We start from the raw sequence: 15,901 nt of genomic DNA, 5'->3' as shown, positions 1-15,901 counted from the left end.
CTCTTCTATTCTGTTCTATTCTGGTGTATTCTATTCTATTCTATTCTCTTATGTTCTATTCTTTTCTATTCTATTCTGTTCTGTTCTATTCTATTCAATTCTGTTCTACTCTATTCTGTTCTGCTCTATTCTATTCTATTCTATTCTATTCTATTCTATTCTATTCTGTTCATTTCTATTCTGTTCTGTTCTATTCTATTCTATTCTGTTCTGTTATATTCAATTCTATTCTATTCTGTTCTGTTGTTTTCTATTCTATTCTATTGTATTCTATTCCGTTACATTCTGTACTGTTCTATTCTATTCTATTCTATTCTGTTCTATTATCTTCTATTCTGTTCTATACTGTTGTATTCTATTCTATTCTATTCTCTTATGTTCTATTCTATTCTAATCTGTTCTATTCTATTCTATTCTATTCTGTTTTGTTCTGTTGTATTCAATTCAATTCTGTTCTGTTCTATTCTATTCTATTCTGTTCTGTTCTATTTTGTTCTGTTCTATTCTATTCTATTCTATTCTTTTCTGTTCTATTCTATTCTGTTCTATTCTATTCTGTTCTATTCTATACTATTCTGTTCTGTTTTGTTCTGTTCTGTTTTGTTCTGTTCTGTTCTGTTCTGTTCTGTTCTATTCTATTCTATTCTATTCTATTCTATTCTATTCTATTCTGTTCTCCTCTATTCTATTCTATTCTGTTCTGTTCTATTCTATTTTATTCTATTGTATTCTATTCCGTTACATTCTATTCTGTTCTATTCTATTCCATTCTATTCTGTTCTATTCTCTTCTATTCTGTTCTATTCTGTTGTATTCTGTTCTATTCTATTCTCTTCTGTTCTATTCTTTTCTATTCTATTCTGTTCTGTTCTATTCTATTCAATTCTGTTCTACTCTATTCTGTTCTGTTCTATTCTATTCTATTCTATTCTATTCTATTCTGTTCTGTTCTATTCTGTTCTGTTCTATTCTATTCTCTTCTGTTCTGTTCTATTCTATTCTATTCTGTTCTGTTTTATTCAATTCTATTCTATTCTATTCTCTTATGCTCTATTCTATTCTATTCTATTCTATTCTGTTCTATTCTATTCTATTCTATTCTATTCTGTTCTGTTCTCTTCTGTTCTGTTCTATTCTATTCTGTTCTATTCTATTCTATTCTGTTCTGTTCTGTTCTGTTCTGTTCTATTCTATTCTATTTTATTCTATTCTATTCTATTCTATTCTATTCCGTTCTGTTCTCTTCTGTTCTATTCTATTCTATTCTATTCTATTCTATTCTATTCTATTCTATTCTATTCTATTCTATTCTATTCTATTCTATTCTGTTCTGTTTTGTTCTGTTCTATTCTATTCTCTTCTGTTCGATTCTATTCTGTTCAGTTCTGTTCTCTTCTATTCTTTTATGTTGTGTTCTGTTGTGTTGTGTTGTGTTCTGTTCTGTTCTATTCACTTCTATTCTGTTCTGTTCTGTTCTGCTCTGTTCTATTCTTTTCTATTCCATTCTATTGTATTCTACTCTACTCTATTCAGTTCTGTTCTGTTCTATTCTGTTCTATTCTATTCTATTCTATTCTGTTCTATTCTATTCTATTCTATTCTATTCTCTTCTGTTCTATTCTATTCTATTCTATTGTATTCTATTCCGTTACATTCTATTCTGCTCTATTCTATTCCATTCTATTCTGTTCTGTTCTATTCTATTCTATTCTATTGTATTCTATTCCGTTACATACTATTCTGTTTTATTCTATTCCATTCTATTCTGTTCTATTCTCTTCTATTCTGTTCTATTCTGTTGTATTCTATTCTATTCTATTCTCTTCTGTTCTATTCCATTCTATTCTATTCTCTTCTGTTCTATTCTATTCAATTCTCTTCTACTCTATTCTGTTCTGTTCTATTCTATTCTATTTTGTTCTGTTCTATTCTGTTCTGTTCTATTCTATTCTATTCTGTTCTGTTCTATTCTATTCTATTCTGTTCCTTTCTATTCTATTCTGTTCTGTTCTGTTTTATTCAATTCTATTCTGTTCTATTCTATTCTGTCTGTTCTATTCTATTCTGTTCTGTTCTATTCTATTCTATTCTGTTCTTTTCTCTTCTATTCTGTTCTGTTCTGTTTTATTCAATTCTATTCTGTTCTATTCTATTCTGTTCTGTTCTATTCTATTCTATTCTATTCTATTTTATTCTATTCTATTTTATTCTATTCCATTCTATTCTGTTCTATTCTATTCTATTCCATTCTGCTATATTCAATTCTATTCTATTCTGTTCTGTTGTATTCTATTCTATTCTATTGTATTCTATTCCGTTACATTCTGTTCTGTTCTATTCTATTCTAGTCTATTCTATTCTGTTCTATTCTCTTCTATTCTGTTGTATTCTATTCTATTCTATTCTCTTATGTTCTATTCTATTCTAATCTATTCTATTCTATTCTATTCTATTCTGTTCTGTTCTGTTCTATTCTATTCTATTCTGTTCTGTTCTATTCTGTTCTGTTCTATTCTATTCTATTCTATTCTTTTCTGTTCTATTCTATTCTGTTCTATTCTATTCTGTTCTATTCTACACTATTCTGTTCTGTTGTGTTCTGTTCTGTTTTGTTCTGTTCTATTCTGTTCTGTTCTGTTCTATTCTATTCTATTCTATTCTATTCTATTCTATTCTATTCTATTCTGTTATATTCTATTCTATTCTATTCTGTTCTGTTCTATTCTATTTTATTCTATTGTATTCTATTCCGTTACATTCTATTCTGTTCTATTCTATTCCATTCTATTCTATTCTGTTCTATTCTCATCTATTCCATTCTGTTCTGTTCTATTCTGTTCTGTTCTATTCTACTCTATTCTGTTCTGTTCTATTCTATTCTATTCTGTTCTGTTTTATTCAATTCTATTCTGTTCTATTCTATTCTGTTCTGTTGTATTCTATTCTATTCTATTGTATTCTATTCCGTACATTCTGTCCTGTTCTCTTCTATTCTATTCTATTCTGTTCTGTTCTCTTCTTTTCTGTTCTATTCTGTTGTATTCTTTCCTATTCTATTCTCTTATGTTCTATTCTATTCTGTTCTGTTCTATTCTATTCAATTCAATTCTGTTCTATTCTATTCTCATCTGTTCTATTCTATTCTATTCTATTCTATTCTATTCTATTCTATTCTGTTCTGTTTTGTTCTGTTCTATTCTATTCTATTCTGTTCCATTCTCTTCTATTCTGTTCTATTCTGTTGTATTCTATTCTATTCTATTCTATTCTGTTCTATTCTATTCTATTCTATTCTGTTCTGTTCTATTCTATTCAGTTCTGTTCTACTCTATTCTGTTTTGTTCTATTCTATTCTATTCTGTTTTGTTCTGTTCTGTTCTATTCTATTCTATTCTGTTCTGTTCTATTCTATTCTATTCTGTTCTTTTCTATTCTATTCTATTCTGTTCTGTTTTATTCAATTCTATTCTGTTCTATTCTATTCTCTTCTGTTCTATTCTATTCTATTCTATTCTATTCTATTCTATTCCGTTACATTCTATTCTGTTCTATTCTATTAAATTCTATTCTGTTCTATTCTCTTCTATTCTGTTCTGTTCTGTTCTGTTCTATTCTATTCTATTTGTTTCTATTCTATTCTATTCTATTCCCTTGTATTCTATTCTGTTCTGTTCTATTCTATTCTATTCTATTCTATTCTATTCTGTTCTATACTATTCTATTCTTTCTATTCTATTCTTTTCTATTCTGTTCTATTGTATTCTATTCTGTTCTGTTCTGTTCTGCTCTGTTCTATTCTATTCTATTCTATTCTATTCTATTCTATTCTATTCTATTCTATTCTATTCTATTCTATTCTACTCTATTCTGTTCTGTTCTGTTCTATTATGTTCTATTCTATTCTATTCTATTCTATTCTGTTATATTCTATTCTATTCTATTCTGTTCTGTTCTATTGTATTCTATTCTATTGTATTCTATTCCGTTACATTCTATTCTGTTCTATTCTATTCTATTCTATTCTGTTCTGTTCTATTCTGTTCTGTTCTATTGTATTCTATTCTATTCTATTCTATTCCGTTACATTCTATTCTGTTCTATACTATTCCATTCTATTCTGTTCTATTCTCTTCTATTCTGTTCTATTCTGTTGTATTCTATTCTATTCTATTCTATTCTGTTCTGTTCTTTTCTATTCAAATCTGTTCTACTCTATTCTTTTTTGTTCTATTCTATACCATTCTGTTCTGTTCTATTCTGTTCTGTTCTATTCTATTCTATTCTGTTCTGTTCTATTCTATTCTATTCTGTTCTTTTCTATTATAATCTATTCTGTTCTGTTTTATTCAATTCTATTCTGTTCTATTCTATTCTGTTCTCTTCTCTTCTATTCTATTCTATTCTATTCTACTCTATTCTATTCTATTCTATTTTATTCTATTCCATTCTATTCTGTTCTATTCTGTTCTATTCTATTCTATTCTATTCTATTCAATTCTAATCTATTCTGTTCTGTTGTATTCTATTCTATTCTATTGTACTCTATTCCGTTACATTCTTTTCTGTTCTATTCTATTCTATTCTGTTCTATTCTCTTCTGTTCTGTTCTATTCTGTTCTGTTCTATTCTATTCTATTCTGTTCTGTTCTATTCTATTCTATTCTATTCTATTCTATTCTATTCTATTCTATTCTATTCTATTCTATTCTGTTCTGTTCTGTTCTATTCTCTTCTGTTCTATTCTATTCAATTCTATTCTTTTCTGTTCTATTCTATTCTGTTCTATTCTATTCTGTTCTATTCTTTACTATTCTCTTCTGTTGTGTTCTGTTCTGTTCTGTTCTGTTCTATATTATTCTATTGTATTCTATTCCCTTACATTCTATTCTGTTCTATTCTATTCTATTCTGTTCTGTTCTATTCTATTTTATTCTATTGTATTCTATTCCGTTACATTCTATTCTGTTCTATTCTATTCCATTCTATTCTGTTCTATTCTCTTCTATTCTGTTCTATTCTGTTTTATTCTATTCTATTCTATTCTCTTCTGTTCTATTCTTTTCTATTCTATTCTGTTCTGTTCTATTCTCTTCAATTCTGTTCTACTCTATTCTTTTCTGTTCTATTCTATTCTATTCTGTTCTGTTCTATTCTATTCTATTCTGTTCTGTTTTATTCAATTCTATTCTGTTCTATTCTCTTCTCTTCTGTTCTTTTCTATTCTATTCTATTCTATTCTATTTTTTTCTATTCTATTATATTCTATTCTATTTTATTCTATTCCATTCTATTCTGTTATTCTGTTCTAGTCTATTCTATTCTATTCTGTTCTATTCAATTCTATTCTATTCATTTCTATTCTGTTATTCTGTTCTATTCTATTCTATTCTATTCTGTTCTATTCAATTCTATTCATTCTGTTGTGTTGTATTCTATTCTATTCTATTGCATTCTATTCCGTTACATTGTGTTCTGTTCTCTTCTATTCTATTCTATTCTGTTCTGTCCTCTTCTTTTCTGTTCTATTCTGTTGTATTCTATTCTAATCTATTCTCTTATGTTCTATTCTATTCTGTTCTGTTCTATTCTATTCAATTCTGTTCTGTTCGATTCTCTTCTGTTCTAGTCTATTCTATTCTGTTCTGTTCTATTCTATTCTATTCTATTCTATTCTATTCTATTCTATTTTATGCTATTCCATTCTATTCTGTTCTATTCTGTTATATTCTATTCTGTTCTGTTGTATTCTATTCTATTCTATTGTATTCTATTCCGTTACATTCTGTTCTGTTCTATTCTATTCTATTCTATTCTATTCTATTCTATTCTGTTGTATTCTCTTCTATTCTGTTCTATTCTGTTGTATTCTTTTCTATTCTATTCTCTTATGTTCTATTCTATTCTAATCTATTCTATTCTATTCTATTCTATTCTGTTCTGTTCTGTTCTATTCTATTCTCTTCTGTTCTGTTCTGTTCTATTCTATTCTATTCTATTTTATTCTATTCTATTCTATTCTATTCCGTTACATTCTATTCTGTTCTATTCTATTCTGTTCTGTTCTATTCTTTTTTATTCTATTGTATTCTAATCCGTTACATTCTATTCTGTTCTATTCTATTCCATTCTATTCTGTACTATTTTCTTCTATTCTGTTCCATTCTGTTGTATTCTATTCTATTCTATTCTGTTCTGTTCTATTCTATTCAATTCTGTTCTGTTCTATTCTGTTCTGTTCTATTCTACTCTATTCTGTTCTGTTCTATTCTATTCTATTCTGTTCTGTTTTATTCAATTCTATTCTGTTCTATTCTATTCTGTTCTGTTGTATTCTATTCTATTCTATTGTATTCTATTCCGTACATTCTGTCCTGTTCTCTTCTATTCTATTCTATTCTGTTCTGTTCTCTTCTTTTCTGTTCTATTCTGTTGTATTCTTTCCTATTCTATTCTGTTATGTTCTATTCTATTCTGTTCTGTTCTATTCTATTCAATTCAATTCTGTTCTATTCTATTCTCTTCTGTTCTATTCTATTCTATTCTATTCTATTCTATTCTGTTCTGTTTTGTTCTGTTCTATTCTATTCTATTCTGTTCCATTCTCTTCTATTCTGTTCTATTCTGTTGTATTCTATTCTATTCTATTCTATTCTGTTCTATTCTATTCTATTCTATTCTGTTCTGTTCTATTCTATTCAGTTCTGTTCTACTCTATTCTGTTTTGTTCTATTCTATTCTATTCTGTTTTGTTCTGTTCTGTTCTATTCTATTCTATTCTGTTCTGTTCTATTCTATTCTATTCTGTTCTTTTCTATTCTATTCTATTCTGTTCTGTTTTATTCAATTCTATTCTGTTCTATTCTATTCTATTCTATTCTGTTTTGTTCTGTTGTATTCAATTCAATTCTGTTCTGTTCTATTCTATTCTATTCTGTTCTGTTCTATTTTGTTCTGTTCTATTCTATTCTATTCTATTCTTTTCTGTTCTATTCTATTCTGTTCTATTCTATTCTGTTCTATTCTATACTATTCTGTTCTGTTTTGTTCTGTTCTGTTTTGTTCTGTTCTGTTCTGTTCTGTTCTGTTCTATTCTATTCTATTCTATTCTATTCTATTCTATTCTATTCTATTCTATTCTATTCTATTCTATTCTATTTTATGCTATTCCATTCTATTCTGTTCTATTCTGTTATATTCTATTCTGTTCTGTTGTATTCTATTCTATTCTATTGTATTCTATTCCGTTACATTCTGTTCTGTTCTATTCTATTCTATTCTATTCTATTCTATTCTATTCTGTTGTATTCTCTTCTATTCTGTTCTATTCTGTTGTATTCTATTCTATTCTATTCTCTTATGTTCTATTCTATTCTAATCTATTCTATTCTATTCTATTCTATTCTATTCTGTTCTGTTCTATTCTATTTTCTTCTGTTCTGTTCTGTTCTATTCTATTCTATTCTATTTTATTCTATTCTATTCTATTCTATTCCGTTACATTCTATTCTGTTCCATTCTATTCTGTTCTGTTCTATTCTTTTTTATTCTATTGTATTCTAATCCGTTACATTCTATTCTGTTCTATTCTATTCCATTCTATTCTGTACTATTTTCTTCTATTCTGTTCCATTCTGTTGTATTCTATTCTATTCTATTCTGTTCTGTTCTATTCTATTCAATTCTGTTCTGTTCTATTCTGTTCTGTTCTATTCTACTCTATTCTGTTCTGTTCTATTCTATTCTATTCTGTTCTGTTTTATTCAATTCTATTCTGTTCTATTCTATTCTGTTCTGTTGTATTCTATTCTATTCTATTGTATTCTATTCCGTACATTCTGTCCGGTTCTCTTCTATTCTATTCTATTCTGTTCTGTTCTCTTCTTTTCTGTTCTATTCTGTTGTATTCTTTCCTATTCTATTCTCTTATGTTCTATTCTATTCTGTTCTGTTCTATTCTATTCAATTCAATTCTGTTCTATTCTATTCTCTTCTGTTCTATTCTATTCTATTCTATTCTATTCTATTCTGTTCTGTTTTGTTCTGTTCTATTCTATTCTATTCTGTTCCATTCTCTTCTATTCTGTTCTATTCTGTTGTATTCTATTCTATTCTATTCTATTCTGTTCTATTCTATTCTATTCTATTCTGTTCTGTTCTATTCTATTCAGTTCTGTTCTACTCTATTCTGTTTTGTTCTATTCTATTCTATTCTGTTTTGTTCTGTTCTGTTCTATTCTATTCTATTCTGTTCTGTTCTATTCTATTCTATTCTGTTCTTTTCTATTCTATTCTATTCTGTTCTGTTTTATTCAATTCTATTCTGTTCTATTCTATTCTATTCTATTCTGTTTTGTTCTGTTGTATTCAATTCAATTCTGTTCTGTTCTATTCTATTCTATTCTGTTCTGTTCTATTTTGTTCTGTTCTATTCTATTCTATTCTATTCTTTTCTGTTCTATTCTATTCTGTTCTATTCTATTCTGTTCTATTCTATACTATTCTGTTCTGTTTTGTTCTGTTCTGTTTTGTTCTGTTCTGTTCTGTTCTGTTCTGTTCTATTCTATTCTATTCTATTCTTTTCTATTCTGTTCTCTTCTATTCTATTCTATTCTGTTCTGTTCTATTCTATTTTATTCTATTGTATTCTATTCCGTTACATTCTATTCTGTTCTATTCTATTCCATTCTATTCTGTTCTATTCTCTTCTATTCTGTTCTATTCTGTTGTATTCTGTTCTATTCTATTCTCTTCTGTTCTATTCTTTTCTATTCTATTCTGTTCTGTTCTATTCTATTCAATTCTGTTCTACTCTATTCTGTTCTGTTCTATTCTATTCTATTCTATTCTATTCTGTTCTGTTCTATTCTGTTCTGTTCTATTCTATTCTCTTCTGTTCTGTTCTATTCTATTCTATTCTGTTCTGTTTTATTCAATTCTATTCTATTCTATTCTCTTATGCTCTATTCTATTCTATTCTATTCTATTCTGTTCTATTCTATTCTATTCTATTCTGTTCTGTTCTCTTCTGTTCTGTTCTATTCTATTCTGTTCTATTCTATTCTATTCTGTTCTGTTCTGTTCTGTTCTGTTCTATTCTATTCTATTTTATTCTATTCTATTCTATTCTATTCTATTCTATTCCGTTCTGTTCTCTTCTGTTCTATTCTATTCTATTCTATTCTATTCTATTCTATTCTATTCTATTCTATTCTATTCTGTTCTGTTCTGTTTTGTTCTGTTCTATTCTATTCTATTCTGTTCGATTCTATTCTGTTCAGTTCTGTTCTCTTCTATTCTTTTATGTTGTGTTCTGTTGTGTTGTGTTCTGTTCTGTTCTGTTCTATTCACTTCTATTCTGTTCTGTTCTGTTCTGCTCTGTTCTATTCTTTTCTATTCCATTCTATTGTATTCTACTCTACTCTATTCAGTTCTGTTCTGTTCTATTCTGTTCTATTCTATTCTATTCTATTCTGTTCTATTCTATTCTATTCTATTCTATTCTATTCTCTTCTGTTCTATTCTATTCTATTCTATTGTATTCTATTCCGTTACATTCTATTCTGCTCTATTCTATTCCATTCTACTCTGTTCTGTTCTATTCTATTCTATTCTATTGTATTCTATTCCGTTACATTCTATTCTGTTTTATTCTATTCCATTCTATTCTGTTCTATTCTCTTCTATTCTGTTCTATTCTGTTGTATTCTATTCTATTCTATTCTCTTCTGTTCTATTCCATTCTATTCTATTCTCTTCTGTTCTATTCTATTCAATTCTCTTCTACTCTATTCTGTTCTGTTCTATTCTATTCTATTTTGTTCTGTTCTATTCTGTTCTGTTCTATTCTATTCTATTCTGTTCTGTTCTATTCTATTCTATTCTGTTCCTTTCTATTATATTCTGTTCTGTTCTGTTTTATTCAATTCTGTTCTGTTCTATTCTATTCTGTTCTGTTCTATTCTATTCTATTCTGTTCTTTTCTCTTCTATTCTGTTCTGTTCTGTTTTATTCAATTCTATTCTGTTCTATTCTATTCTGTTCTGTTCTATTCTATTCTATTCTATTCTATTTTATTCTATTCTATTTTATTCTATTCCATTCTATTCTGTTCTATTCTATTCTATTCCATTCTGCTATATTCAATTCTATTCTATTCTGTTCTGTTGTATTCTATTCTATTCTATTGTATTCTATTCCGTTACATTCTGTTCTGTTCTATTCTATTCTAGTCTATTCTATTCTGTTCTATTCTCTTCTATTCTGTTCTATTCTGTTGTATTCTATTCTATTCTATTCTCTTATGTTCTATTCTATTCTAATCTATTCTATTCTATTCTATTCTATTCTGTTCTGTTCTGTTCTATTCTATTCTATTCTGTTCTGTTCTATTCTGTTCTGTTCTATTCTATTCTATTCTATTCTTTTCTGTTCTATTCTATTCTGTTCTATTCTATTCTGTTCTATTCTATACTATTCTGTTCTGTTGTGTTCTGTTCTGTTTTGTTCTGTTCTATTCTGTTCTGTTCTGTTCTATTCTATTCTATTCTATTCTATTCTATTCTATTCTGTTATATTCTATTCTATTCTATTCTGTTCTGTTCTATTCTATTTTATTCTATTGTATTCTATTCCGTTACATTCTATTCTGTTCTATTCTATTCCATTCTATTCTATTCTGTTCTATTCTCATCTATTCCATTCTGTTCTGTTCTATTCTGTTCTGTTCTATTCTACTCTATTCTGTTCTGTTCTATTCTATTCTATTCTGTTCTGTTTTATTCAATTCTATTCTGTTCTATTCTATTCTGTTCTGTTGTATTCTATTCTATTCTATTGTATTCTATTCCGTACATTCTGTCCTGTTCTCTTCTATTCTATTCTATTCTGTTCTGTTCTCTTCTTTTCTGTTCTATTCTGTTGTATTCTTTCCTATTCTATTCTCTTATGTTCTATTCTATTCTGTTCTGTTCTATTCTATTCAATTCAATTCTGTTCTATTCTATTCTCTTCTCTTCTATTCTATTCTATTCTATTCTATTCTATTCTATTCTGTTCTGTTTTGTTCTGTTCTATTCTATTCTATTCTGTTCCATTCTCTTCTATTCTGTTCTATTCTGTTGTATTCTATTCTATTCTATTCTATTCTGTTCTATTCTATTCTATTCTATTCTGTTCTGTTCTATTCTATTCAGTTCTGTTCTACTCTATTCTGTTTTGTTCTATTCTATTCTATTCTGTTTTGTTCTGTTCTGTTCTATTCTATTCTGTTCTGTTCTGTTCTATTCTATTCTATTCTGTTCTTTTCTATTCTATTCTATTCTGTTCTGTTTTATTCAATTCTATTCTGTTCTATTCTATTCTCTTCTGTTCTATTCTATTCTATTCTATTCTATTCTATTCTATTCCGTTACATTCTATTCTGTTCTATTCTATTAAATTCTATTCTGTTCTATTCTCTTCTATTCTGTTCTGTTCTGTTCTGTTCTATTCTATTCTATTTGTTTCTATTCTATTCTATTCTATTCCCTTGTATTCTATTCTGTTCTGTTCTATTCTATTCTATTCTATTCTATTCTATTCTGTTCTATACTATTCTATTCTTTCTATTCTATTCTTTTCTATTCTGTTCTATTGTATTCTATTCTGTTCTGTTCTGTTCTGCTCTGTTCTATTCTATTCTATTCTATTCTATTCTATTCTATTCTATTCTATTCTATTCTACTCTATTCTGTTCTGTTCTGTTCTATTATGTTCTATTCTATTCTATTCTATTCTATTCTGTTATATTCTATTCTAGTCTATTCTGTTCTGTTCTATTGTATTCTATTCTATTGTATTCTATTCCGTTACATTCTATTCTGTTCTATTCTATTCTATTCTATTCTGTTCTGTTCTATTCGGTTCTGTTCTATTGTATTCTATTCTATTCTATTCTATTCCGTTACATTCTATTCTGTTCTATTCTATTCCATTCTATTCTGTTCTATTCTCTTCTATTCTGTTCTATTCTGTTGTATTCTATTCTATTCTATTCTATTCTGTTCTGTTCTTTTCTATTCAAATCTGTTCTACTCTATTCTTTTTTGTTCTATTCTATACTATTCTGTTCTGTTCTATTCTGTTCTGTTCTATTCTATTCTATTCTGTTCTGTTCTATTCTATTCTATTCTGTTCTTTTCTATTATAATCTATTCTGTTCTGTTTTATTCAATTCTATTCTGTTCTATTCTATTCTGTTCTCTTCTCTTCTATTCTATTCTATTCTATTCTACTCTATTCTATTCTATTCTATTTTATTCTATTCCATTCTATTCTGTTCTATTCTGTTCTATTCTATTCTATTCTATTCTATTCAATTCTATTCTATTCTGTTCTGTTGTATTCTATTCTATTCTATTGTATTCTATTCCGTTACATTCTTTTCTGTTCTATTCTATTCTATTCTGTTCTATTCTATTCTGTTCTGTTCTATTCTGTTCTGTTCTATTCTATTCTATTCTGTTCTGTTCTATTCTATTCTATTCTATTCTATTCTATTCTATTCTATTCTATTCTGTTCTATTCTATTCTATTCTATTCTATTCTATTCTATTCTATTCTGTTCTGTTCTGTTCTATTCTCTTCTGTTCTATTCTATTCTATTCTATTCTTTTCTGTTCTATTCTATTCTGTTCTATTCTATTCTGTTCTATTCTTTACTATTCTCTTCTGTTGTGTTCTGTTCTGTTCTGTTCTGTTCTATATTATTCTATTGTATTCTATTCCCTTACATTCTATTCTGTTCTATTCTATTCTATTCTGTTCTGTTCTATTCTATTTTATTCTATTGTATTCTATTCCGTTACATTCTATTCTGTTCTATTCTATTCCATTCTATTCTGTTCTATTCTCTTCTATTCTGTTCTATTCTGTTTTATTCTATTCTATTCTATTCTCTTCTGTTCTATTCTTTTCTATTCTATTCTGTTCTGTTCTATTCTCTTCAATTCTGTTCTACTCTATTCTTTTCTGTTCTATTCTATTCTATTCTGTTCTGTTCTATTCTATTCTATTCTGTTCTGTTTTATTCAATTCTATTCTGTTCTATTCTCTTCTCTTCTGTTCTTTTCTATTCTATTCTATTCTATTCTATTTTTTTCTATTCTATTATATTCTATTCTATTTTATTCTATTCCATTCTATTCTGTTCTATTCTCTTCTATTCTGTTCTATTCTGTTTTATTCTATTCTATTCTATTCTATTCTGTTCTGTTCTATTCTATTCAATTCTGTTCTGTTCTATTCTGTTCTGTTCTATTCTACTCTATTCTGTTCTGTTCTATTCTATTCTATTCTGTTCTGTTTTATTCAATTCTATTCTGTTCTATTCTATTCTGTTCTGTTGTATTCTATTCTATTCTATTGTATTCTATTCCGTACATTCTGTCCTGTTCTCTTCTATTCTATTCTATTCTGTTCTGTTCTCTTCTTTTCTGTTCTATTCTGTTGTATTCTTTCCTATTCTATTCTCTTATGTTCTATTCTATTCTGTTCTGTTCTATTCTATTCAATTCAATTCTGTTCTATTCTATTCTCTTCTGTTCTATTCTATTCTATTCTATTCTATTCTATTCTGTTCTGTTTTGTTCTGTTCTATTCTATTCTATTCTGTTCCATTCTCTTCTATTCTGTTCTATTCTGTTGTATTCTATTCTATTCTATTCTATTCTGTTCTATTCTATTCTATTCTATTCTGTTCTGTTCTATTCTATTCAGTTCTGTTCTACTCTATTCTGTTTTGTTCTATTCTATTCTATTCTGTTTTGTTCTGTTCTGTTCTATTCTATTCTATTCTGTTCTGTTCTATTCTATTCTATTCTGTTCTTATCTATTCTACTCTATTCTGTTCTGTTTTATTCAATTCTATTCTGTTCTATTCTATTCTCTTCTGTTCTATTCTATTCTATTCTATTCTATTCTATTCTATTCTATTCCGTTACATTCTATTCTGTTCTATTCTATTAAATTCTATTCTGTTCTATTCTCTTCTATTCTGTTCTGTTCTGTTCTGTTCGATTCTATTCTATTTGTTTCTATTCTATTCTATTCTATTCCCTTGTATTCTATTCTGTTCTGTTCTATTCTATTCTATTCTGTTCTGTTCTATTGTATTCTATTCTATTCTATTCTATTCCGTTACATTCTATTCTGCTCTATTCTATTCCATTCTATTCTGTTCTATTCTCTTCTATTCTGTTCTATTCTGTTGTATTCTATTCTATTCTATTCTATTCTGTTCTGTTCTTTTCTATTCAAATCTGTTCTACTCTATTCTTTTTTGTTCTATTCTATACTATTCTGTTCTGTTCTATTCTGTTCTGTTCTATTCTATTCTATTCTGTTCTGTTCTATTCTATTCTATTCTGTTCTTTTCTATTATAATCTATTCTGTTCTGTTTTATTCAATTCTATTCTGTTCTATTCTATTCTGTTCTCTTCTATTCTATTCAGTTCTGTTCTGTTCTATTCTGTTCTATTCTGTTCGATTTTATTCTGTTCGGTTCTGTTCTATTCTATTCTATTCTATTCTATTCTATTCTAATCTATTCTATTCTATTCTATTCTATTCTATTCAATTCTATTCTGTTTTGTTCTGTTCTATTCTATTCTATTCTGTCCGATTCTAGTCTGTTCTGTTCTGTCCTCTTCTATTCTGTTCTTTTGTGTTCTGTTGTGTTCTGTTCTGTTCTGTTCTGTTCTATTCATTTCTATTCTGTTCTGTTCTCTTCTGCTCTGCTCTATTCTTTTCTATTCCATTCTATTCTATTCTACTCTACTCTATTCAGTTCTGTTCTGTTCTATTCTGTTCTATTCTATTCTTTTCTATTCTATTCTATTCTATTCTATTCTGTTCTATTCTATTCTATTCTATTGTATTCTATTCCGTTACTTTCTATTCTGCTCTATTCTATTCCATTCTATTCTGTTCTGTCTATTCTATTCTATTCTATTGTTTTCTATTCCGTTACATTTTATTCTGTTTTATTCTATTCCATTCTATTCTATTCTGTTCTGTTCTATTCTATTCAATTCTGTTCTACTCTATTCTGTTCTGTTCTATTCTATTCTATTTTGTTCTGTTCTATTCTGTTCTGTTCTATTCTATTCTACTCTCTTCTTTTCTATTCTATTCTATTCTGTTCTTTTCTATTCTATTCTGTTCTGTTCTGTTTTATTCAATTATATTCTGTTCTATTCTATTCTGTTCTGTTCTATTCTATTCTATTCTATTCTAATCTATTCTATTCTATTTTATTCTATTCCATTCTATTCTGTTCTATTCTATTCTATTCTATTCTGTTATATTCAATTTTATTCTATTCTGTTCTGTTGTATTCTATTCTATTCTATTGTATTCTATTCCGTTACATTCTGTTCTGTTCTATTCTATTCTATTCTATTCTGTTCTATTATCTTCTATTCTGTTGTATTCTATTCTATTCTGTTCTCTTATGTTCTATTCTATTCTAATCTATTCTATTCTATTCTATTCTATTCTATTCTATTCTATTCTATTCTATTCTATTCTATTCTGTTCTGTTCTGTTATATTCAATTCAATTCTGTTCTGTTCTATTCTATTCTATTCTGTTCTGTTCTATTCTGTTCTGCTCTATTTTATTCTATTCTATTCTTTTCTGTCCTATTCTATTCTGTTCTATTCTATTCTGTTCTATTCTATACTATTCTGTTCTGTTGTGTTCTGTTCTGTTTTGTTCTGTTCTGTTCTGTTCTGTTCTGTTCTATTCTATACTATTCTATTCTATTCTATTCTATTCTATTCTATTCTGTTCTATTCTATTCTATTCTATTCTGTTCTGTTCTATTCTATTTTATTCTATTGTATTCTAATCCGTTACATT

The sequence above is a fragment of the Sus scrofa genome, chromosome 14 (assembly GCF_054392235.1).
Source record: "Sus scrofa isolate SSC_HxYL_T2T_F1_AM1 chromosome 14, Sscrofa_HxYL_maternal_Yorkshire_Landrace_v2.0, whole genome shotgun sequence".
Taxonomy (NCBI): Eukaryota; Metazoa; Chordata; class Mammalia; order Artiodactyla; family Suidae; genus Sus; species Sus scrofa.
This window is presented reverse-complemented; position numbering follows the sequence as displayed.